The sequence below is a fragment of the Ovis canadensis genome, chromosome 5, assembly GCF_042477335.2.
Source record: "Ovis canadensis isolate MfBH-ARS-UI-01 breed Bighorn chromosome 5, ARS-UI_OviCan_v2, whole genome shotgun sequence".
Taxonomy (NCBI): domain Eukaryota; kingdom Metazoa; phylum Chordata; class Mammalia; order Artiodactyla; family Bovidae; genus Ovis; species Ovis canadensis.
Window position 1 is genome coordinate 45,757,002 of NC_091249.1, and position 25,050 is coordinate 45,782,051.

General features: G+C 38.1%; 1 pseudogene; it reads right to left on the reverse strand.

Moving 5' to 3' along the window:
- Positions 1 to 24,157: 24,157 nt before the first annotated feature.
- LOC138441751 (large ribosomal subunit protein eL32-like) lies at positions 24,158 to 24,557 on the reverse strand (annotated as a pseudogene).
- Between the last annotated feature and the right edge of the window lie 493 nt (positions 24,558 to 25,050).

Sequence of the window (25,050 nt, forward strand, 5' to 3'; positions counted from 1 at the left end):
TTTCATTACTTTCACTTTCATAAGCCTGTGTGAATTTACTTTGTGTGTGTGTGTGTGTGTATATATATATATATATCAGAATGTTACCACAATAAGATTAGTTAGCATATCCTTCAGCTCGTAAGATGTTGTGGTTGCAATTGTTATGGTGAGAAAATTCAAGTTTCACTCTCATAGCAACTGTCCAATATATTACCAGAAAACTACTAGAGCTCATCAATGAATTTGGTAAACTTGCAGGATACAAAATTAATACACAGAAATCTCTTGGATTCCTATACACTGAAAGATCAGATCGAAAAATTAAGGAAACAGTCCCACTTACCACCGCATCAAAAATAATAAAATACCTAGGAAACTGAGGCAAAAGACTTGCACTCAGAACACAGCTGCGGTGTGTTGTGTGTGTGCGTGTGTGCACTCAGGCATGCACCGCTCTTTGCAATCCCATGGCCTGTAGCCCGTCAGGCTCCTCTGTCCATGGAATTTCCCAGGCAAGAACACCAGAGCAGGTTGCACTTCCTATCCCAGTGGTTCTTCCTGACGCAGGGACCAAACCCACATCTCCTGTGTCTCCTGCACTGGCAGGCAGATTCTTTACCACTGAGCCAGCAGGGAAGCCCACTCAGAAAACCATGATACTAATGAAAGAAATCAAAGATGACACAAACTGATGGAGAGATATACCATATTCTTGGATTGGAAGACTCAATAACATGAAAATGACTATACCAACCAATGCAACCTACAGATTCAATACAATTCCTATCAAATTACTAAGGAAATCTTTCACAGAAATAGAACAAAAATTTTACCATTTGTATGGAAATAAAAAAGGCTTCAAATAGCCAAACCAACCAGGTTCAATATCAGATCAGAGGAGACTAGAAATAGATATAGAATGAAATCATTTGTAGCATGGAGACTGGATAAATAACTTTTGGTGTAGTCATATGACACAATATATTTATACTATGGAAATAATAAAATATAAATAAATAAATCATACCCACTCATAAAAGTGGATGAATCTTAGGAAAAGAATGATGAGAGAAAAAAGCAATTCCATTTTTGTAAACTTCAAAACCATACAAACCGAATAATATTCTGTTTAGAGATATAACCATATATGGTAAATATTTTTAAAAGTATTAGTTAAGACACTTAGTGAATTTGTATCACTGTGAGTGGAGAAGGATGTGATCTAGATGGACCCTCAAAGACCTTGAGAATTTGGATAGTTTCCTGTGTTCCTTTTTCCTTTAAGGTAGATAGTCAAGAAAAAGGAGCTTGCATTGTATTCTTTATATTGAATCATAGGTCATAGATATTATTTTGTATATATTCAAATTTCATACTAGCAATTTTGAAAAAAAATAAAAAGGGTATCATAACCAGAAAATAATTAATATGTAGATTTTTAAATATTACTGAAGAAGGGAAGAAGATCAAAGAACTCCATCGAAAGTCAAAAAAAGGAAAGCTAAACCATGAAAAAATAAATAAGATCTCAGCAAACAACGTGAAAGTATGTAAGGTTTCCTTTGGATTAAGGAAAAGAGCTGTCAGGGAATGGCAAGAAAACTGGTGGCTTTAGGTTGGGGTGGAAGAAGCGAGCCTGAAAATAGACAAGCCAACCTGAAAGAAATATTGTTCAGTTAATCACTTTATGAGGTCTGTTTTTGGTTTCTTTTAGTCCATTAAGATTTTTAAAATAGCATATCCTCAATATTTTATGTTTGAAAGGTAATTGTTTGTCCTGTGGGAGAGAACTGGAAAAAGTTCAGAAACAGGAAGAACAGTGAAGACTCAAAATCAATGCGACTTAAATGTTCACGTTTAATGCAGGCACTGTTTTCTAGTGTTTATGTTTAGACGTTCCACAGAAAATATACTTCTACAGTGTGACTGGAATCAAGATTGCCAGGAGAAATATCAATAACCTCAGATATGCAGATGACACCACACTTATGGCAAAAAGTGAAGAAGAACTAAGAGCCTCTTGATGAAAGTGAAAGAGGGGAGTGAAAAAGTTGGCTTAAAGCTCAACATTCAGAAAACGAAGATCATGGCATCCAGTCCCATCAGTTCATGGAAAATAGATGGGGAAACAGTAGAAACAGTGGCTGACTTTATTTTTCTGGACTCCAAAATCACTGCAGATGGTGACTGCACCCATGAAATAAAAAGACGCTTACTCCTTAGAAGGAAAGTTATGACCAACCTAGACAGCATATTAAAAAGCAGAGACATTACTTTGTCAACAAAGGTCCATCTAGTCAAGGCTATGGTTTTTCCAGTAGTCACGTACGGATGTGAGAGCTGGACTATAGAGAAACCTGAGTGCCGAAGAATTGCTGCTTTTGAACTGTGGTGTTGGAGAAGACTCTTGAGAGTCCCTTGGACTGCAAGGAGATCCAACCAGTCCAACCTAAAGGAGATCAGTCCTGGGTGTTCATTGGAAGGACTGATGTTGAAGCTGAAACTCCAAAACGGTCACGTGATGTGAAGAGCTGACTCATTTGAAAAGCCCCTGATGCTTGGAAAGATTGAAGGCAGGAAGAGAAGGGGACGACAGAGGATGAGATGGTTGGATGGCATCACCGACTCACTGGACATGAGTTTGGGTGAACTCTGGGAGTTGGTGATGGACAAGGAGGCCTGGCCTGCTGCAGTTCATGGGGTCACAAAGAGTTGGACACGACTGAGTGACTGAACTGAACTGAGTGAGTGTAACTGGATCAATACCCTGGCTCTGTAACTCAAGGCATTTCTTCTGCATTTTAAATTGTTGCAGTCTAAAATGTTTACTGTAGTAAACAAACATTGTTGATGTCTTTCCTCAGAAAGCTCAAAGGGAAAAAAAAAAGTTAAGATGGAGAAAGCAAACAAAATTCAGGTAAGAAAAGAAAAGAGTGAGGAATAGATATCCCAGTCAAAACAGCAAGGGACTGGGAACTAGAAAACAGAGCTCAGAGAGGTTAACCTTCGCTGCCTTCAATTTCCTTACCTACAAAAAGAGAAGTTCCGCTAGATGACCCCAAGTCCCTCCAGAAAAATAAATGGATGATTTGTTCTGATAGCATGGCTCTATTATGCAATATGATTCTACTAAAAAGGTGCAAAATCATTCATGGAGAGCTTTCCTTGAGCTCAAGATACCAAAGTAAGTATTAAAACAATGTGACAGTACACTATACAATTGTATGCTTGAATTTCAACTTTAGCTTGATAGCTCTGTATTTTTCAGGGATTTAATCTGGATCGAGGAACAACAGGAAACAAATATTTGCCCAAACCTATTGGGAAGTTATTATTTTGTGATAGAGAGCAAGAGGAGGAATGCAATGATTTACCCAGCACTGCTCATCATCACGTGTTGTTTCTGAGACTAGAATTCAGGAATATTTTTCCCCTTGGCTGTATGAAAATGACTGCATTTTTCTTAAAACATACAGGGTTTTTGATACTGTAAATATTAGCCTATTTAAGGTACCAATTATTTCGAAAAGAATAGGCATTCTCAAAAGCAACAGAGTAACTGGAAGATTTTTATGTGTAAAAAAATATAAATCAATCAAAATGAATACCATTAATAAAATGATAATAGAAAGAATTACTAGTATAGTCATCACAATTATAAAGGATTATGGAGTAAAAAAGCTATATTTGGGAAGTATTATTTAATACAAGCTATATTTGGGAAGTATTATTCAATAAAAAAAATATTTTTATTTTTTCTTTTCAACTCTAAAGCAGAAAAATATTTGTTGACTGACAGTGTGTTTTGTTTTTATATTTTATGTACACTTACTGTGGTAAAAGGAAGATTCCCTGGAGTAAGAAATGGCAATCTGCTCCAGTATTCTTGCCTGAAAAATTCCATTGACAGAGGAGCCTGGAGGGCTACAGTCCATGGGGTTGCAAAAGTTGAACATGACTGAGCACACCCTGTAGTAAAGTCCTCTTTTGTTACAGTGTCTTGCTAATAAAATTAAAATTTTAAATTGCTTTTAAATGAAATATTAATTGCTTATAATTGCAAAAAACTCTTAAAACTGTAAAGCAAAACTTAATTGCTAATAAAGTAAAAATCATAAGTGTGATTTAAAATAGCTAATATTTCAGATAGCTCATTTGTATCAGACATTTAGATACATTATTGTACTTAATGGGCTTCCCTCATAGCTCAGTCAGTAAAGAATTTGCCTAAAATTCAGGAGACCTGAGTTCAGTTCCCGGATGGGGAAGATCCCCTGGAGAAGGAAATAGCAACCCACTCCAGTGTTCTTGCCTGGAGAATCCCCATGGACAGAGGAGCCTGGCAGGCTATAGTTCATAGGGTCGCAAGAGTCAGACACGACTTAGTGACTAAACCACCACATTGTGATTAATGCAAATAGTCTCCCTTTGAACAAACTTTAGCTCAATTCCTCTGACTCCTTGTCAACTAGGGCTAAACACTGATCTATAAATACCTGACAACCAACAAAGTTTCTATCAGCTCATGGACACATCCCTAGGATGACCTAATTTCACCAATAATGTGTGCCTGCAAAAACTTAAAAAAAAAACTACCAACAAAATTTACTGTTTGTTCCAGTCAATATCTGAAGCTAGAGCCCCTGTCTCCCAGTCTCCATGGGAAGATAGATGCATAACTTCTGTAAGCTATGTTAGCAAAACCATATTGGTTTCATGTAGACCAATTTTTGTTCCCTGAGTTTTACAATTTTTCATTTCCCTGACTCTACTGAACCCTGCCCACCTCCCTCCTACAGCCACCTTCTCCATTTAAAATGCTGGGTCACCGCTGCACAAATCAAAGTTGACTTCAATTCACACTAGACTCTTTGTCCTATTTCCCTATTGCTGATTAAAATCTGTCCTTACTACTTTAACTTGTATCTAACATTTTTTATTTTTGACCCTAATAATTTCTTACTTGTTGATGAAGAAATTAAGCCAGATAAGTAACTCACCTGGCAAGACAGCAAAATTAGGACGTGATAATGCCATAATTTCAATCTAGGCCTGTGTGATAATCACTGTTTGCTAACTACCTTGCTTCTCATTTGGCCAAATATGTAAAACTTTTCTTAAAAACTGAGAATATATCTTATCTTGAAGGTTAATCAATGATACAACACTTTAAAATATGAGATATCAGCTTCTGAAAGTACATTCGCCATTAGAATTCACAACTGAGAAGCCAATTTCTGTTAAAAATTGCATTGAAATAATTCACAAAGGAAATTTTAAAAGACTAAAAATGGATCTATATAAAATATTTAAAAGACAGTATGTTAAATAAAAAGAACATTGGCATGTTTTATTTCTGAATTAATGGAATTGGCAATTAAAGAAAATGTTTCTTTATAGAATTTCAGTTTATAAACTCCTTCAGCAAAAGCTACAAACAGAAACAGTATAGACTTGGGAATCAAGGAGACTAAAGTTCTAATCATAGTCCTGCATCTATTAATTATGTAACTTGAGCAAATTATTTAATTCTTTGAGTCTCAGTTTCTTCAGATACATAGTAAACACATCATTGTGATAGACAAAATTCTAAGATATTCCCCAAGATTTCTGGTCCTTTCTGTACATGCCCTATATTGATAGTTTCATTGTTTAATGTGTGAGTGATCTATAATTCATTTCCATGATTAGGTTCCATTAGATGTTAAAATGATATTATAAAGATGTAATTAAGTAAGGAATGATGCTAAAGCTGAAACTCCAGTACTCTGGCCACCTGATGTGAAGGGTTGACTCATTTGAAAAGACTCTGATGCTGGGAGGGATTGGGGGTAGGAGGAAAAGGGGACGATAGAGGATGAGATGGCTGGGTGGCATCACCGACTCAACGGACATGAGTTTGAGTGAACTCCGGGAGATGGTGATGGACAGGAAGGCCTGGAGTGCTGAGATTCATGGAATCACAAAGAGTCGGACACGACTGAGTGACTGAACTGAACCGACCTGACTGCAGTTCCCCAATCAGTTGATTTTTACTTAATCAAAGGGAATATTATGCTAAGTCAGCAGTTGTTCTTAAAAGAGGGTATAGATGTCATAGAGATGTACTTCTGTTGGCTTTTTAAAAATAGTAAATTGTTATGTTGTGCAAGGATAATAAGTAGGTGACCTCTTGGAGTTCATTTGCAATCTCCAACTGTCAGCCAGGAAGAAACCTCACCCCTACAACCACAAGGAACTGAATTCTGCCAGTATCTGAATAAGCTTGTAAGAGGACCTCTACCTTCCAAAGAGACCATTTCACTGGCTCCAACTTGATGTTATTCTAGTGATACACTAAGCACCAGACCCAGCTAACTCATACCCATTCTCCTTTGGATTGTCGAGTCACTCTTTTGGTAGAAAAGGAATCCCAGATTATAAAGCCTGAGTTACTTTAAAATGTCTCAGCTCTTTCTCTTAAAGGAAAGGTGGTCATAAGATACCCCACTATAAGGTACCATATTTTTTATTTCATTTATTTGTTTACTTCTGGTCGCGCTAGGTCTTCATTGCTGGGTGGGCTTTCCTCTAGTTGCTGAGAGTGTGGGCTACTCTCTAGTTATCGCAGCGGCTTCTCCTGGTGCTGAGCACAGGCTCTAGGGCTCACAGGCTTCAGGTAGTTGTGACACTGGGGCTCAGTAGTTGCAGCTCCTGGGCTCTGGAGCACAGAATCAACAGCTGTGGCATATTGGCTTACTCGCTCCACACCATGTGGGATCTTCCCAGATCATGGATGAAAGTTAACGTCTTCTGCATTGGCAGGTGGATCCTTTACTGCTGAGCCACCAGGGAAGCCCACAACCATCAGATTTTTAATGACATACCATCCTTTCTTCTATTCATAAGATAAACCTTTAAAAAAAGCATTCCAAAAAGACTTCTTTTTAGCTACTATTGGGTTCCATGACTGTTACCAAAGGAGCATGGGATGCCTATTGTTGGCACAGACCAATACAACTCATTCCATGGTGATGGATACACTGGCATCCAAGCACTAGTGTTTCAATCCCTGTTAGATGTCTCTCAGCATGGCAAACCAGAGAAATGGCTATTTAATGACTACCTTTCTAGGGGTCTTTTCTCAGGGTTGTGCAAGCTAAGGCTGCTTTTGGTGACCATTTGTCTTACCCTAGAGCTTGGGATAAATTCTGAATGTCCTGTGGTATGGATTAAGGAATGACTTAACTGAGAAATATCAATAACCTCAGACATGCAGATGATACCACCCTTATGGCAGAAAGGGAAGAGGAACTAAAAAGCCTCCTGATGAAAGTGAAAGAGAGTGAAAAAGTTGGCTTAAAGCTCAACATTCAGAAAAAGAAGATCATGGCACCTGGTCCCATCACTTCATGGCAGATAAATGGGGAAACAGTGGAAACAGTGTCAGACTTTATTTTTCTGGGATCCAAAATCACTGCAGATGGTGATTGCAGCCATGAAATTAAAAGACGCTTACTCCTTGGAAGGAAAGTTATGACCAACCTAGATAGCATGTTCAAAAGCAGAGACATTACTTTGCCACAAAGGTCCGTCTAGTCAAGGCTATGGTTTTTCCTGTGGCCATGTATGGATGCGAGAGTTGGACTGTGAAGAAAGCTGAGCACCGAAGAATTGATGCTTTTAAACTGTGGTGTTGGAGAAGACTCTTGAGAGTCCCTTGGACTGCAAGGAGATCCAACCAGTCCATCCTAATGGAGATCAGTCCTGGGTGTTCATTGGAAGGACTGATGCTGGAGCTGAAACTCCAATATTTTGGCCACCTCATGCAAAGAGTTGACTCATTGGAAAAGACCCTGATGCTGGGAGGGATTAGGGGCAGGAGGAAAAGGGGATGGCAGAGGATGAGATGGCTGGATGGCATCACCGACTCGATGGACGTGAGTTTGATTGAACTCCGGGAATTGGTAATGGACAGGAAGCCCTGGCGTGCTGTGATTCACGGGGTCACAAAGAGTCGGACACAACTGAGCGACTGAACTGAACTGAACTAACTGAGAAAAGGGGAAATATATAAAGCTATGTGCTTATAAGAGAAGGTAATTAACCCTCCATCTTCCAATCATTCCCAAAGAACAATGCTGAGGCCTGGAAGATTTGCTGGAACAAAGTACAGGTTTCTGTTTCAGTGAAGGAACCTCATTCCTCCAATACTTTTCTTATCAGTTAAAGGATACACAAACTCCGTTGACACCAAGATTTTGGTGCTTGGTTTTTATAGGACCTTTATGGAAATGATAGCTGCCCAGCACCTCACAGAGCTCTATAAAAAGTTGCAATCTTTCTGCATAAAAGAGAAGGTCACCATTACCATAGAAACTTTTTGGATACAGCACTTCCACTAGAAAGAGTTGAGTGGATTTGTTCCAGCTGGCTTATTTCCCAGGCAATCCAGAATAAAATATAATCATTTTCTGAAAATTCTTCCCCAAGGTTTCATCAAGTATAATTTTCTATCTATCAGCCTGTCCACATGTTGAATAGGAATAGAGTTCTATTATTTGTCATTCCTTCATCCTAACCACCTATTCCCTGTTTGACTTCGGCATCCAAACTGAAGTTTATCATTCTCCATGGGGGTGTGTCAAAACTGTCTTTTTTTAAAACATTTTGTTCTGCTATTACTAATAAGCTCTGTGAGGACAGAAGAGTTGTATTCTGTCATCACCACTGACCTCTCTGAGAACAGGGGAAGATGAGTGGAAAACCACCCAATGCAAAGCCAATTTCTACTCAGGTCCATTCAGATACAACCTATCATTTTCTTGGCTACCCTAGTGGCTCAGCAGTAAAGAATCCACATACCAATCCGCATGGAAAATCCTGTGGACAGAGGAGCCTGGCAGGCTACAGTCCAAGGGGTTGCAAAAGAGTCAGACACGACTTAGTGACTAAATAACAATAGCAAATCATTTTCTCATTTAGGTGAAAGTAATGAAAAAATTTATTGTCTCTTTTTATCCCTTACTCATAGATTTCCAAGTATCTGGAAGCCCTGCCTGGGAAGACAGTTTTATTTGCTCCCTCAATGGGCCCTTCTTTCAATATACCAACTGAGAAATCTTTAATTTGATCTGTCTCTAAGTTTCACCTGTTGGTGATCACTAAAGCCAGTGATGCAGGGAATGATTTTCTGAAGTCACAATTAGCTCTGATAGTTTCAAACACTGATGACAGTGCTTTCTGTGTAGATACGGATCACTCCTACGCTCCTCAAGTGTTGCGAGTGCAGATGGCAATGATCCCAGTTCCTGAGATGCAGATGGCCACACTGCGGCTATACATGTCAAGGTTCAGGTGTGATTTCTACACAAAAGCCAACAACTTCATTTGCAACTGAATTTCCTCACACAAATTCTTAAAAATTCACAGACACCTTAAACTCTAAGTCTTTTTAGCTCTTGTTTATTTTTCCCCCCTACAATTTCACAACATTATGACTTTGTCATGTTGGGCAGGAAGCTATTACTTGACTCTAATTTAATATTTTCTCCATATCAATGACCTGTCTTTTTCAGTTAGCTTCCCTTAAAATTAATTCTTTATTAGAAGTCTCCTCATTCCCCCACATAAATTGATAAAAACCTGCCCTAAACCACTAGTTTTCCAGGTATGCCTGAATGCTGGGATGAAAACAGCATTGGCTGAAGTTAGTGATCCCCCTTCTTCCCACTTGAAAGATTAGAATCTTAAATATCCGTTTCCAATATGTACTATTTTTCACCTGTTTCCCTACATTGATTGTTAGTAAATTTTCTGAAGAATAAATATGACCAAGTGACTATTTTTAAGAATATCAGTCAAAGAATAATACTCTCCCATATGTATGCCTGCACTGCTGAAAAGTTTTTTAAGAGTACACCATATTTCTTTCCTTTCAAAAAATATAAAACAATAAATGAAAAATGATAGAATACTTCATAATAGGGAAGAAATGCAGCTTCAGGATATAGGCAGACTGACGACAGATGCTGAATGAAAAGAGGAAGTTGAACTTTGGTACTGATTATGTAGTTTCCTATGATTCTGAGTGAAAATCTACAACTGATCAACAGAAATGAGCCTACACCTTCCCCCTCCTCCGTCTCCTTCCCCACCCCCATAACTTCCTCATATTCTTTTCAGATCAAAATCTCTATATTCTTCGTCTAGAAGGACTATTTCCTTCTTTCCTCTTCAAACACAAGGCCTGCATTTGTGCGAATCCTGTAACCATATTTATGACGAAGAGAATGTAATGCTCTAACCTCCCATGAGACTCTCCTTTAGTAGCGCCTTCTGGAACAAATATATTCAGGAAACAGCAAGATTTACCAAAAAATAAAAATAAAAACACAGAATGGCAAACTGACCTGAGTTTTCTGCCCTTCCATGAAATTGTTTCTCCTAGGCAACTGGAAAAACATTAAGTAAATGAGGACAGAGACTACCAATCAAATGTAAACTGGAAGAAAATCACATGGTAGAGCTAAAAGCAATCTTAGCCGTTGAAGTACATGGCATTAATATCCCTTAATTCTTTACCCTTCCCTTATCCATGTCCTTCACATGACTTGGCAATACTTTCTCCCATGAAGGACACAGAAGATATATCACCAGCCCTGGCTATTGGGCTTGGCACATGATCTGCTTGGGTTGATAGAATGTTAACAGAAAATACATTTCTGCTGTTGTACCCACTCTCTTTCACATCTGCCAGAGCAGAGGAACCAGGTGGGGCTAGCTAAGGAGAAGATCAGGGGATGTGTGGAACTGAGCCATCCATGGATATATAAGCCTAGAACAGGAGACCCTCAGGTGACGAATAGATTGTGAACTAGGTAAGTGCGTATTGGTGTGGAATACTGAGCTAATGGGGTTGATTTGGGCATTATCTTAGTTGATACCATGTCCAACAACTTCAACTCCTTCCATTAATAGAGGAGAAAACTGGATTTCAAAAGTGGAAGCAGATGAAGGGTAGTGTCAGAGCTGGAAAATAGGCCCTGAAACAGAACCTTGAAGATCTGAGTGTTTACTCCAGGCTCAGATATGTGCTGGCCACATGGACATTGGATAGGCAATTTGTTTCTCTGAATCTCAATGTTCTGTTTGAAAATGAAGGTAAAATGTATCTGAAATAAAAACTAGAAATTGTCTGTTTTAAATGAGGTATTTGATATGAAAGAAGCTCAAAATTAGTGCTTAATGAATGCCAAGTACATGATGAAAACTGTTTACATGATGCCACTTTATCTCATTTAATCTTAGATACCTGCCTATTAATAAGATAGGTGTGCACTCACTTGTTAAAAAAACAAACAAACAAACAAACAGGTGACTACTGTGTCCTTACAGAGCCAGACTCTACGGACATTTAATGAATAAACAAATTCTGGCTAAGGGAACTTTAGTAGCCTACCCAAGTAACTTAACCTCAAAGAACTTGGCATGTTTTTATTAATCAATCAGTAGGGAGCCTGCTGATTGTAGCTCAGGAAAACTGTTAACTATTATAAAATAACTCTCTGCTACTGGTCACCCAGAAACATGCTACAAAGTTATTCAAATTAGAGTGTCTGCCTAGAGCTTTGATGTGAAAATTTTTATTAGAAACATCTTTGTTTTTACTATCCAAGATGTCTTGATATAAATGCCATGCCACCTGCCATTAATAGTTACTCTTCTCTCTAATGGCAACAACATTCCATCTGCTCTGGAAGATGACTAGCCTTCTCTCGGGGGCACTACCAAGGGCATAAGCTGCCTTTCAAATGTGCCACACGACCTGTATTTTGATTCAAATTACACCCAACATACCTTTAAAACTCTGTAATATGCATCTTTAGGTTCAACTTCTCAGCAGAAGAAGGACTGACTCCTTTTTAAGGTATCCCATAACACTTCTCAAAATTGAACACATCAATATAAGCCTGTGCAAATCTGGGGAAACACTCATAAGAGAAAAACACATTTATTTGCACCAACAAATATTATTTGGGAAAACATGAGGTCAGTGCCCTAAATTACTAGGAAAGTTTATCAGCAACAGAGAATCTTGCTCTGAGTGAGACTTATACCATGAAAAAATTGAAAATTGTGTGAAAGCAAATAATTTCTCAGCTTCAAGAGTATTGAGTTAAAATTCCATTCCTGGCTTTTTAATTGCATTATTGTTGGGGTTGTTCAATTGCTAAGTTGTGACCACATGGACTTCAGCACACCAGGCTTCCCTGTCCCTCACTATCTCCCAGAGTTTGCTCAAACTTATGTCTACTGAGTCAGTGATTCCATCTAACCATCTCATCCTATGTCACCCCCTTTTCCTCTTGCCCTCAAATTTTCCCAGCATCAGGGTCTTTTCCAATAAGTTGCCTATTCACATCAGGTGGCCAAAGTATTGGAACTTCAACATCAGTGCCTCCAATGAATATTCAGGACTGATTTTCTTTAGGATGGACTGGCTGGATCTCCTTGCAGTCCAAGGGACTCTCAAGAGTCTTCTCCAACACCACAGTTCAAAGGTATCAATTTTTTTGGCACTGTATAAAACCATATGCGTGACATTTTATGTTCCTTAACCTCAAAAAAGATCTCCATGACCCAGATAACCATGATGATATGATCACTCACCTAGAGCCAGACATACTGGAATGTGAAGTCAAGTGGGCCTTAGGAAGCATCACTACGAACAAAGCTAGTGGAGGTGATGGAATTCCAGTTGAGTTATTTCAAGACCTAAAAGATGATGCTGTGAAAGTGCTGCACTCAATATGCCAGCAAATTTGGAAAACTCAGCAGTGGCCACAGGACTGGAAAAGGTCAGTTTTCATTCCAATCCCAAAGAAAGGCAATGCAAAAGAATGCTCAAACTACTGCACAATTGCACTCATCTCACATGCTAGTAAAGCAATGCTCAAAATTCTCCAAGCCAGGCTTCAACAGTGCATGAACTGTGAACTTCTGGATGTTCAAGCTGGTTTTAGAAAAGGCAGAGGAACCAGAGATCAAATTACCAACATCCAATGGATCACTGAAAAAGCAAGAGAGTACCACAGAAATATCTATTTCTGCTTTATTGACTGTGCCAAAGACTTTGACTGTGTGGATCACCACAAACTGTGGAAAATTCTGAAAGAGATGAGAATACTAGACCACCTGACCTGCCTCCTGAGAAACCTATATGCAGGTCAGGAAGCAACAGTTAGAACTGGACATGGAACAACAGACTGGTTCCAAATCAGGAAAAGAGTACGTCAAGGCTGTATATTGTCACCCTGCTTATTGAAGTACATCATGAGAAACACTGGGCTAGATAAAACACAAGCTGGAATCAAGACTGCCAGGAGAAATATCAATAACCTCAGATACGCAGATGACACCACCCTTATGGCAGAAAGTGAAGAACTAAAGAGCCTCTTGATGAAAGTGAAAGTGGAGAGTGAAAAAGTTGGCTTAAAGGTCAACATTCCGAAAACAGCTCAAGGCATCCTGTCCCATCACTTCATGGCAAATAGATAGGGAAACAGTGGAAACAATGATAGACTTTATTTTTTTGAGCTCCAAAATCACTGCAGATTGTGATTGCATCCATGCAATTAAAAGACACTTGCTCCTTGGAAGAAAAGTTATGACCAAGCTAGACAGCATATTAAAAAGCAGAGACATTACTTTGCCAACAAAGGTCCTTCTAGTCAAGGCTGTGGTTTTTCCAGTAGTCATGTATGGATGTGAGAGTTGGACTATAAAGAAAGCTGAGTGCCAAAAAATTGATGCTTTTGAACTGTGTTGAAGACTCTTGACAGTCCCTTGGACTGCAAGGAGATCCAACCAGTCCATCCTAAAGTAAATCAATCCTGAATATTTATCGGAAGGACTGATGTTGAAGCTGAAACTCTAACACTTTGGCCACCTGATTACTGGAAGAGACCCTGATGCTGAGAAAGATTGAAGGAGGGAGGTTAAGGGGACAACAGAGGATGAGATGGTTGGATGGCATCACCGAGTCTATGGACATGAGTGAGCAAGCTCTGGGAGTTGCTGATGGACAGGGAAGCCTGGCATACTGCAGTCTGTGGGACTGAAAAGAGTTGGACACGACTAAGTGACTGAACTGAACTGATTCTGTTGTTTGGGAAAAGAAGAAAGGGGTTTTTCTCTCAATCTCTGCCCTGACTATTTGCACTGGTGTGCTGGTTAAAAGTCATTTTTTTTTCCAGAAGAAAACAAAATCTTAATTTGCACTGTTTGTTAATTTATATGCTATCAAATTTCCCACTATGACCTATTTCAAACTATTGCTTTAATGACACTGCAATGTGAATGTGGGAAGAAATGCTCACAATCAGATCTTCAGAGGTACAATCAGCCAACTCAAAACACTTCTCACTACTTTTTAGCCATACACACTGGCAAAAGCAAGTATCTAGAAATAACAATATATGCTAAGGATGCAACTCTCCATTAATAAGACTTTAGACAAGTACATAAAGAGAAGAAGCTTATGGCATAAATAGCCTGAGAATTATAACACAGACTTATTAACTGATAACACCTTACACATTGTGTCTGCCTTAATCCCTATTACCGAATTCAGATGAATAAACTGAGGGTCTCAGCTTCATATAATTAATAAATGGCCGAGTGGGGAACCAACCAAGGAACTGTTTCTCAAACTGTCTCTCTCCATGAGCTCAACTCTGGACACATTCACAAATCCTTTTCTTAAGACCTATATCCTTAAAAAAAAAAAAAAAAAAAGGATTCTTAGCTAGAGCACACAATTCTTAGGGGTTGATACATTTTTTAACGGTAAACACAACCCAGGATGATGAAAATATGAAAATCTGTCTGTGAGGGACAACCTTATTCCATTAACATCCTTTGCCCGTAAATATGAGATATTTCTAATATGATCCAATGGAAAAAGAAACGAGTCACTTTTTTATTTAGAAGAAGAAAGTTACAGAAATTTCAATAGTTTGAAGCTCTATTGTGATAGATGGGGAAGCAAATGTAACTCTAAACTGAGGAGAGAGGCAAAAATAAAGACACCTTGGAAACAATAATTGGCTGACTTATTTATCTTTTTATCCCTCTGGTTCAGGATATGGCTGAACTCAGAGTAGGTGGTAGATACTACTTTGAAGAATGGAAAGAGAATTGGAAGGAAAGCCAGATGGAAGGAAAAACAAAAGGGAAAGAAAAAATTCAGAAGGCAGCAAGGGGTACCCAGTGGGCATTCTTTTAGAAATGTGAAGCGTGTCCAAAAATGGAGTGAAAAGGCTGTCACTGCTGTGAAATATGGCCTGACTTTGACATTCACCTGAGCACTGACTTCTCCTGGACTAAACTGAGCAAACGTTTTTTGTAAGCTTCACCTTGCCCACCTTGCCACAACATGGAATTCTCCTGGTCATACTCATTTATAGGACATAGTTATTAACTACTGTGCAGGACAACATAGGTTCTCATGTCATGTCTTCATATTTGTATATTTAACAGCAATTAAAATTAAATCATTGAAATTTATATTTTAAATTGCATAGGCAATGTACATGCTTTTTATTTTTCTATGAAAAATAAAGGAGATTATCTTATTCAAAGCATATTGCAACAAAGAGTGAAATAAAAATGCTAGAAATCCTCCCTTTTCATGCAGTGAAATAAATGAAATTTCTACCTGGAAAATGATGATCTCATTAGCATCACTGTCATAGATTAATGGCAGTTTTTTGTATGTACCCATTGATAAAAGACTCCTTCTGGCTTATAATAAAGTACTGTTTGTTCCATAGAGGATTTTATAATCTCCAACCTGATTCTTTTTAGAGTGGTTCAGTTGTTTTTTCCACTAGAGTAATTTTCATTCATTCTCCAAACAATAATAATCTAAAGTACACTCTGGGTAGCACTGTAGACTTAGATTATTAATGGACTTGTAACTATCCAAGTTTTTTTTTCTAACACAACAATTATTAAGCATTAACTGTTTCTCCATTAATAAGTATTCCTTGACCAGAGAGAAACATTTATGTTATGAACACTTTTATTATAAAAGAATGTAGTACCTCCCAATACCCTGTATAACAATGCTATGGGTTGACTGTTTTTCCAAACCTTCAGTACAACTGAAATTATCATGATCAGCTATTTATCAAGTTTGAGATACTTATTTTTAAAAGCAGAAGCTATTCTGATTGTACAACATGGACAATGTCATTTGTTCTTCAGTTTAAAAATCAGTAAAAAAAAAAAAAAGTATTTTTCATGTCTTTTTTGCCTTCTTTATCTCTCTTTATCTGTTCAGAAGAAAAATTAGTATTGTCAGTAGGCACTATGTACATCAGGAAAAGTAGAATCCCTTGACAGAGGTGTTGCTGCCAGATAAGGGGAGATGATGGACGAAAGTCACTTTACAGAAAGAATTTTCCAAAATAAGACAGAGGAAGACATTCAGGATCTATTGGATGAGCTGCTGAGAAGATAAGGCCACAGCCCTGTGCCTTAAAGGAATGAGACCTGGGAACAGCAGGCAGTTGGCAAGCAGATTTAATGAAGTTAATCACCTCCTACTTCAGGAACTCTGAATTCACTGAAAGGACACTAAAATGGATTTATTCTATTAAAATTTAATTTAATAAAATGTCTGAGGCTTTTGCTGCTTACAGGGAGAAACTCTGTTTAAACATTCATGCATATCAGAGGTGACAATCAGGATGACACTCATCAATCAGGAAGAACATTAGTGACTGCATGAATTCAGAATCCTTGAGGTGCCCTGAATTATACCAGGTACTAATCCTTCAGAGAGAGAATCATGGAGACTCGGGGATCTCTGATATAAAAGGTTAGTGAATATCTACCAGGTTCAGTGTTTATTATCAGTGCCTTCCAAATGAATATAAGCCCCATACAGCTTTTGATTTTGTACATACTATTCTTTCTAATCGGAGAAAGCGATGGCATCCCACTCCAGTCCTCTTGCCTGGAAAATCCCATGGATGGAGGAGCCTGGTGGGCTGCAGTCCATGGGGTCGCTAGGAGTCAGACACGACTGAGTAACTTCACTTTCACTTTTCACTTTTATGCATTGGAGAAGGAAATGGCAACCCACTCCAGTGTTCTTGCCTGGAGAATCCCAGGGATGGGGGAGCCTGGTGGGCTGCCGTCTATGGGATCACACAGAGTTGGACATAACTGAAGCAACTTAGCAGCAGCAGTAGCAGCATTCTTTCTAACAGGTAATGCTCAGGTTCTTTTTGACTAATTTCTATTTCTTCCTATCCTCCTAACCCTGATGCATTTTTAAACAGGCAATAGTTCATCTTGCTATCCAATTACAGTGCTTAGATACTATACCCTTATGTTTTCCTCTCACTTCATATTTTGAGATTAACTTCCACAATGACACCACCATCAAGGAATATGAAGTGATCCCACAGGAGATTGCATTTTCATCACTGATACCACTTTTTCTCACCATGGAGTTTGCAGATCACCCCCATTCTCCCTCCTGCAAATGGTGATTATTAAACTCACAAGAAATGTTTAATCAACTTACTTCACAAGCCAAAAATTAAATCTTATGTAGAAAGATATATAATAATCAAAAATCAATATAAACATCTATACTCCCATCATCATTCCACACTCACCTTCATCTTACCTGGGGTGAGATTTTACTTAGAATATTTCTCCCTTCATCTGCTTAATATGTTAATAAAATGAATGAGGAGAGTATTTTGGGCAGGGAAGAGAACCAGAATGTGAATACTCATATGCCATAATTCCTCTTACACACATACATCTTGAAAATGATTATCTAAACTGACTGAGATACTAAAACTTGAAGGAGCCTTGCATGCCCACAGATGTTGAACGTGGATTTGTGAGAAAAAAAAAAAAGAACAGAAAATAGTTCTGTCTAGGAAGAGCTCTCCATCCACTAGATACCTCTGCCCTTCTCAAGCTATCGGTGCTATGTCACACCGTGTAGTCAGCCACAGGTATGGCCAACTATCAGAACCGGAAAGGAAATATAAATGAACTAAATTCCTTTAGACTTGCAGATGATTTTTGCATAAATTTTAGAAATGGTACTATTCTTTCCTCTTTTAACTGACTCACCTAGGATAATACAGTGAGCCCAAAGCTAGACGAAAAAAAAGAGCATTATTGAATTTGTTCAATAAATGCTTTTCAGTACCTACTATGGGCTGACACTAAATCACTTGAAATCCCTTTGAGAAGTAGGTAAAGAAGGATACACCAGGTACTGGTTAGCCATTAGAGACACTAGACAGGCAAAGATGATTATAATACAGTATTGATAAATACCAAGATGGGGATAAACAGTCAGGCTATTAGCTATCAGAGTAACACAGGAACACAGCCCATGCAAGGAGAGGGGATAATTTTGGAAGTTTTCTGGAGTTACTGTTGCTGAGCTGAGTGACGATCAGTGAGATCCTCAAAGGGAAGGTGGAAAGGATGGTCCAGTCAGTGGAGGTTTGAACTGTTTAAAGGAAACAGGCTATAAAGTTGTAAAGGGCAAAGGAGGATCTGAGTCTGAACTCCCTGGTTTAGTACCTATTGAGCCTGGGCAGATGACTTTCTTCTAAGTATTTATCTACCCATTGGCAGCCTTAGAGAGAATGAGAGAGTGAAAAAGAGAAAAAAAAAAAAAGAACAATGCTTAGCAGCACTTAGGTACTTACACTCAGGATCTATACATCTGGAGCAAAAAATATTCAAGTTAGGTAATGATTATTGAGGTTGAAAAGAAAGTTGCGTGTTAAAGGACTTTCTGCTAGGAATTACTAGTTGTCGCAGGTTGTAATTTACAGAAGCAAATACCAAGCAGAGTATGGGATACAAGATGCTCTTGAGGGATCAAAACATATGAAAGAAATGGTGAAATAGGATAATAAAGCAGAGAAAGAAGTCAAACTGCAAGGCAAGCACAAGAAAGCCCTGGCCAGCCCAGCAGAGAATTTGCGAGTGAGCAGTGCCTTTCAGAGTTATATACATGGGCCAAAATGGCCACGTCTTTATCTCTTTGCCTCACTCAGTTACAAGTGGACTGTCCCAGGAAAGACAGGACATCAGACAAGGCAGCTCCCAGCTCCCATTTGCTGAGACATGAATTCTCTGCAGTTGGGCAGCAAGTATTTCCTTGAAGGGGGACCTAGGAGGCACATCTCTGCATCTATTACAACAGTGTTCCCTAAAAGCATGTCCTCCCCCTGTTCAGGGTGAAAGCAAGATGGCACTTCTCAGACCCTGACAGATGGGCTGGGCACCTGACTATTTGTAGACAATGGAGACCCTACTTGCAAGTCTTCTGTTTTTCTCCTGCCCCAAGGCGACTGTATGTTCCATATGGCAGAACCAAAAGGCAGAGGAGCCACCCTCCACCTGCACCGAAGACCAACTACATGGACATGATTCCGAAGAGTTCAGCCTTCAGATGTAATACAATGAGGAATTGTGATAGGCTCTTAAGGACGATGGTGACATGATTAGATCTTTCTTTAGAAAGATCAGTTTGGCTACAATATGCAAAATTTTGGAAAATCAATGAGGCAGACAACTCATTAACTACAACTGTTGGAGTGAGACAAACGGTAACAAAAGATTTCCAAAGAAAGTAAAGCCAGCTAGGGCTAACTATACTACTGAGGACAGCTTGGATGAAGGTCAGAAAATGTAGGGGGCTGGGGTCTCCTACTGTATTTCCCATAAGATCAGCTGATAAAACAGTAAGAACATTTAATATTAACTAAATGCCTTTGTGCACTAGTCACTCTGCTACTCATTTAGCATGAATTGCCCCCTTAGCCATCACAGTCACCCTATCTGCTTTGCTGGTAGAAACCCAGCTTATGAAGGAGCTAATTTTTTATGAAGGAGCTGAATCTTTAAGGGCCTTGCCTATCTCCAGGGACAGATGTTCATCAGATGTTCTCTGCCAGTCACAATAATTTCATTTCCCTTATCATGTCTCAGAGAAAGAAGACAAAGAGGAAAATCTAGTGAGAGGCTTCTGGGATTGTTTTTCTCATAACTAACAAAAGGGAAATAAAATAGGGATTCACTTGTTCCTACCTTTGCCACTGCCATGTGATATCTCTATGTTGGGAGCTATTTGTATTCTTTCTGGGCTGAAGGAGGGAAAGTCTAGAGACTCCCAGAGAGAGTGACCAGGAACCCTCACACCATGGAGTCAAGAAGGTAACCAACTCTGATAGAGGTGACCTTGGGACTTCCAATTATGCAATATAGCACATTCACATTATTCTCGTTGTTTAAGCCACTTTTAGTTTATTCAGTAATTTCTACCTAAAGGATCCTAACTGAAACACCTGTTTTAGTGTTAACAATGTTTGGTGGGGGTAGGAGAAGGAGCAAGGGAATGACCCAAGTTTCCCAAACCTACCAGAAAGAATAGGATATCCTTTCACAATTTTGGTAGTCACCCCAGTGGAAGGACTAAAAGTTTACATGCAAGTATTTGAGAAAATAATTTGCTTTTTTCACTTTCTTTTTTCCTGAGACTTGAGCTCAGGCTTTCACAACCTCATGTGTACTTCTCATATGTAAGTCACCCTTTGTTTCATGGGATTTTAAAGTCACTTCATGCTCTGGCCCTTAAATATTTCACTGGCTCCATTCACCACACCATGTGAAGAGCTGTCTTTAGCTCCAAATGTCAAGAACTGACTACAGAAATTCAGTCTTTCACTAGTGACTGGTGTGCAATTCTGTAACATCTAATAGTCATGCTCTGTAGATCACAGGACTGGAAATGGCAGTTTCTGTGGCTGCAGATTTTTGAAGGACTGTGTTCTTTTGAACACAAGACCCAGAAACCAAATTCTCATATTCTGTCTTTTGTTTTCACAGTCTCATCTGCTGTTCAGTCTCATCTGTTTTTCCATCAGGATAAAATTGTTTTTTTCCTTCAGTAAATACAACCACAAATAGTATGACCTTTAGAAAATGCATTCTTTTTATTTTCACTTTATAGTATTTAAGGCAAGATATTCCTGAAGAATATATAGAACTGGGAAAATTATGGTTCCAAACCAGAAAAATAAATCAGAGAATGTTAACCAAATCTTAACTCGAGCCCAATCTTATTTTGCTGATTTTCTTTTGGTTCTAAATTAAGCACAAAAATATCAATACATTCTTTTAGCATGATGTTATGTATCCCAAAATGAAATACTGTATAAATTATATATTAAATTCCTCTACTTGGGGTTTATATCCCATGGCTTCTCAAAGACTTTCCTCAAACACTCCCTCTCCTCCATCAATCATTTCTCATTTCTTGGTGGAATATTACCACCAGCATACGACTAAGCACTGATATTGGGTTTTTAAAAACTAATCAAATAAAATCTCCCATGACCTTGACCTGAATTATCTTCCTACCACTGTTCCATTCCTTCTCAATTCATTGTAAATTTTTTTGATAAAGAGTCATGTCATAAAATCTTTCATATCCAATTCAATCAAGTTTTCATCCCTTCTATTCCAAAGGAAAAACCTTGTCAGGGTCACAAAAACAAGGATCCAGTGGTTACCGTTCATTACTTAACCAGATATTTCCACTGCTTTCTACATAGCTGCTCACCTTCCTTACTAAAACTCTCTCATCTCTCAACGTCTAAGACCCTATGTGCTTGTAACTGAGCATCTGAACTGTTAGCTGTTTCATCTCTTCTTTGCTGCTTCCTCTTCTCTTCAGCTACTAAATGTCCTAGGCTCTCTAGGAACTTGTTTACTGTGACTTCCACATCTGTGCTTTAATATCCAAATATGTCCTACAACTCCAGAATCATATATCCGACATCCACTGAATATTTGTCCACAGGCATTTTAAAAAGCATCTTAAGATTAACACAGTCAAGATAGAACTCTTGATTCTCCATAGAACTCAACTACCAAACTAGTTGTTTCCTCAGATTAACTTTTTTGAAGAAATAACTCCATCCAATTTAAGCCAAATTTTCAGGGATTTTTGTTATTTCTCATTATCCATCAGAATCCTCACCGTTGAATATACACATATAAATCATCAAGATATCATGTATAATTTGCCTTCAAAATATATCCTAAATCTGTCTTGTTTTCCATTTCTATTATGTAAACCATCATTGTTCAGATTATTCACAGCACTCTAGCTAATCCCTCTGCCTCCATTCTTCTTTCAACACAATAGCTTTTTGGTTTTGTTTTGTTCTTACTCATTAAATTTACTGAAATGTGATCTCCATTCGATAGGAAAGCACATATTTTAATTTACAATTTGGTGAGTTTGTCAAAGGTATACACTCATATGTTCATCAACCCTATCAAGATACAGAATATTTCCATGATAATCCCCTGCCAGTTTCCCCTGTTTGCATTTTATCCACCCTCGCCTCTGGCTTAGGCAATAACTGACATGCTACTACTACGGACTAGGTTTACCTGTTCTGTAATAGAATATACATGGGTTCATATAGAGTGTTCTTTTGTGCCCTAGGTAGCTCAGCACATTTTTTGATATTTGTAAATGCTGTGTGCCTAGTAGTTTCAATTTATTGTTTGGATATGCCACAATTATTTTAAGAAAACATCAAACAAAATTTTTGTTATCTTAAAGGATAAAAATACTAAATAGGCTATAAAAATAAAAACATCATCACATGAACTGCCCAAAATAAATGCAACTTAAGAGCCCAGGGAGAGGATGCTAGGGAATATACCAAACAAACCATTCATTCTAAAAATCACATAATCAAAAGGCTGTATACTTCTAAGCCCATTCTTCAATATGGAAGTATTAGGAGTAATTAAACATAATTAATAGATAAATAGTGAATTTGAGGGGAAAGAGATTATTTTCTAGGATAATCATATATAAGTAACAAGCTAAAAATTGCATAAAATTCCTTGAAATTTTTACACAACATTACAAAGTATCTGAGGTATCCACATTGGAGAAAATATGCTCTACCAGTTAAGGAATAGAAAGTTAGTCATAGGGCATTTCCAACTAACGTAGTCAATACTACCATAGTATTAAGCAGACAGAAAGTCCTGCTTTCAAAATGAAATTGCTCCTGCTGCTGTTGCTGCTGCTGCTGCTAAGTCGCTTCAGTCGTGTCCAACTCTGTGCGACCCCACAGACGGCAGCCCAGCAGGTTCCCCCGTCCATGGGATTCTTCAGGCAAGAACACTGGAGTGGGTTGCCATTGCCTTCTCCAATGCATGAAAGTGAAAAGTGAAAGTGAATTTGCTCAGTCGTGTCCGACTAGTAGCAACCCCATGGACTGCAGCCTACCAGGCTCCTCTGTCCATGGGATTCTCCAGGCAAGAGTACTAGAGTTGGGTGCCATTGCCTTCTCCGGAAATTGCTCCTATAATCTTTAATAAATGATGTGTGTACTTCAAACTCTGGATAACCATAAAGGAGTCATTCCCATAACATGCTTCCATTTAATGTGAAATCAGATGAAAGATGTCCCAAACAACTGCTCAATATCATTTTTTCAGTTAAGCATTAATCAATTTTATGCTCCACTTGTTTAATGTGCTCTTTGAAAACACTTTGTTCCATTGTTGGGTGAATTATTCTACAAATTTCAATATGACTTATTGATTGATAATTTATTCAAGTTTTTTATATCCTTGTAATTTTCTGCAAAAATTTCAACCATAATTGTGGATTTGCCTAATTTTGTTTATAGACTTTTTCAATTTTTGCTTCATAAGTTTATGAATCTCTTATTATTAGAGTTTCAGAATTATTATATTTTCATGTTGAGCTGACATTTTTTTATATGAAATGCTCCTTCTCATCTTTATTAATACTCCTAGTTTTGAAGACTTCTCTGTATATTTTTCCATCCTTCTCTTAGACAATCTGTAACTTCACATTTAAAATTCATTTTCTGTAAACAACATACAATTGGATTTAGTTTTAAAATGCAGTATAATATTCTTTGGATTTATTTGAAAAGTTTAGCACATTTATAATTAATCTAATGATTTATATGGCTGTTTTTAAGTATGATCTGGCTATTTGTTTTCAATTTATCCCATATATACATATTTTGTAGTTTTATGGTTTTAACACAAATACAATGTGCACACAAGCTCTCTATTCATTTTCTTTGCTGTGCAGACTGGCATTGGGATTGATGACTCTGATGGCCAGCCAGGTTGCTCTTTCCACAATGGCTCCGAGTTCCTTGGAGGAGACGATATGAGCAATCACAGCAATGTGTGTTGCAGATCAGCAGCATTTCAAGTTCCTTGACGCTGTGGATGAGGAACTGCCAGAAGCCACTGGGCAGCATGTGCTTTGCCTTCTTGTTTCTGCAATAACCAATGTTGGGCATCAAGATCTGGCCCCTGAATCTTCTGTGCACCTTACTGTCCATTCCACTGGGTTTCTGCCAATTCCATTTAATTCTGACATAATCTGACTGGTACTGGATGGACTTCTTGCTCCTCTTTTTGGTAATCTTTGACTTCATGAGAGGTCTGAGGGTGGCCATGATGCCAAAGAAATGGCTACCACCTCCACAGGCAGCACCAAGGAAAAGAGTGTGCCATATTTTCTGTTATTTGTCTCTGAATTCTATTTAAATATTTTCATTATTCATTTTTCTCTACCATGGTCTTATCTTACTAGCTTAGTTATAATTTTTAAGTTTATACAGTACAAGCTCCAGAATTTGCAATATGCATCTTATCACAGTCTTTCTTCAAGTAATATTATGTCTCTTCAGTATAAAAGGAATATTACTATTATTCCCACATCTACTTTTTACTTTTATTGTGAAATAATCTACATCTACCTATGTCATAAGACCCATAATTTTTTTTAAATTTAAACAATAGCATATTTTAAAGAAATGGATGTTCTGGGATTTGTGCTACTACTATCTTAGCTCACATTTCCTGAAAATGTGAATATTTTTTGATGATTGGATTTTCCGATTTTTTTTATTTTTACTTTTATTTTGCTTTACAATACTGTATTGGTTT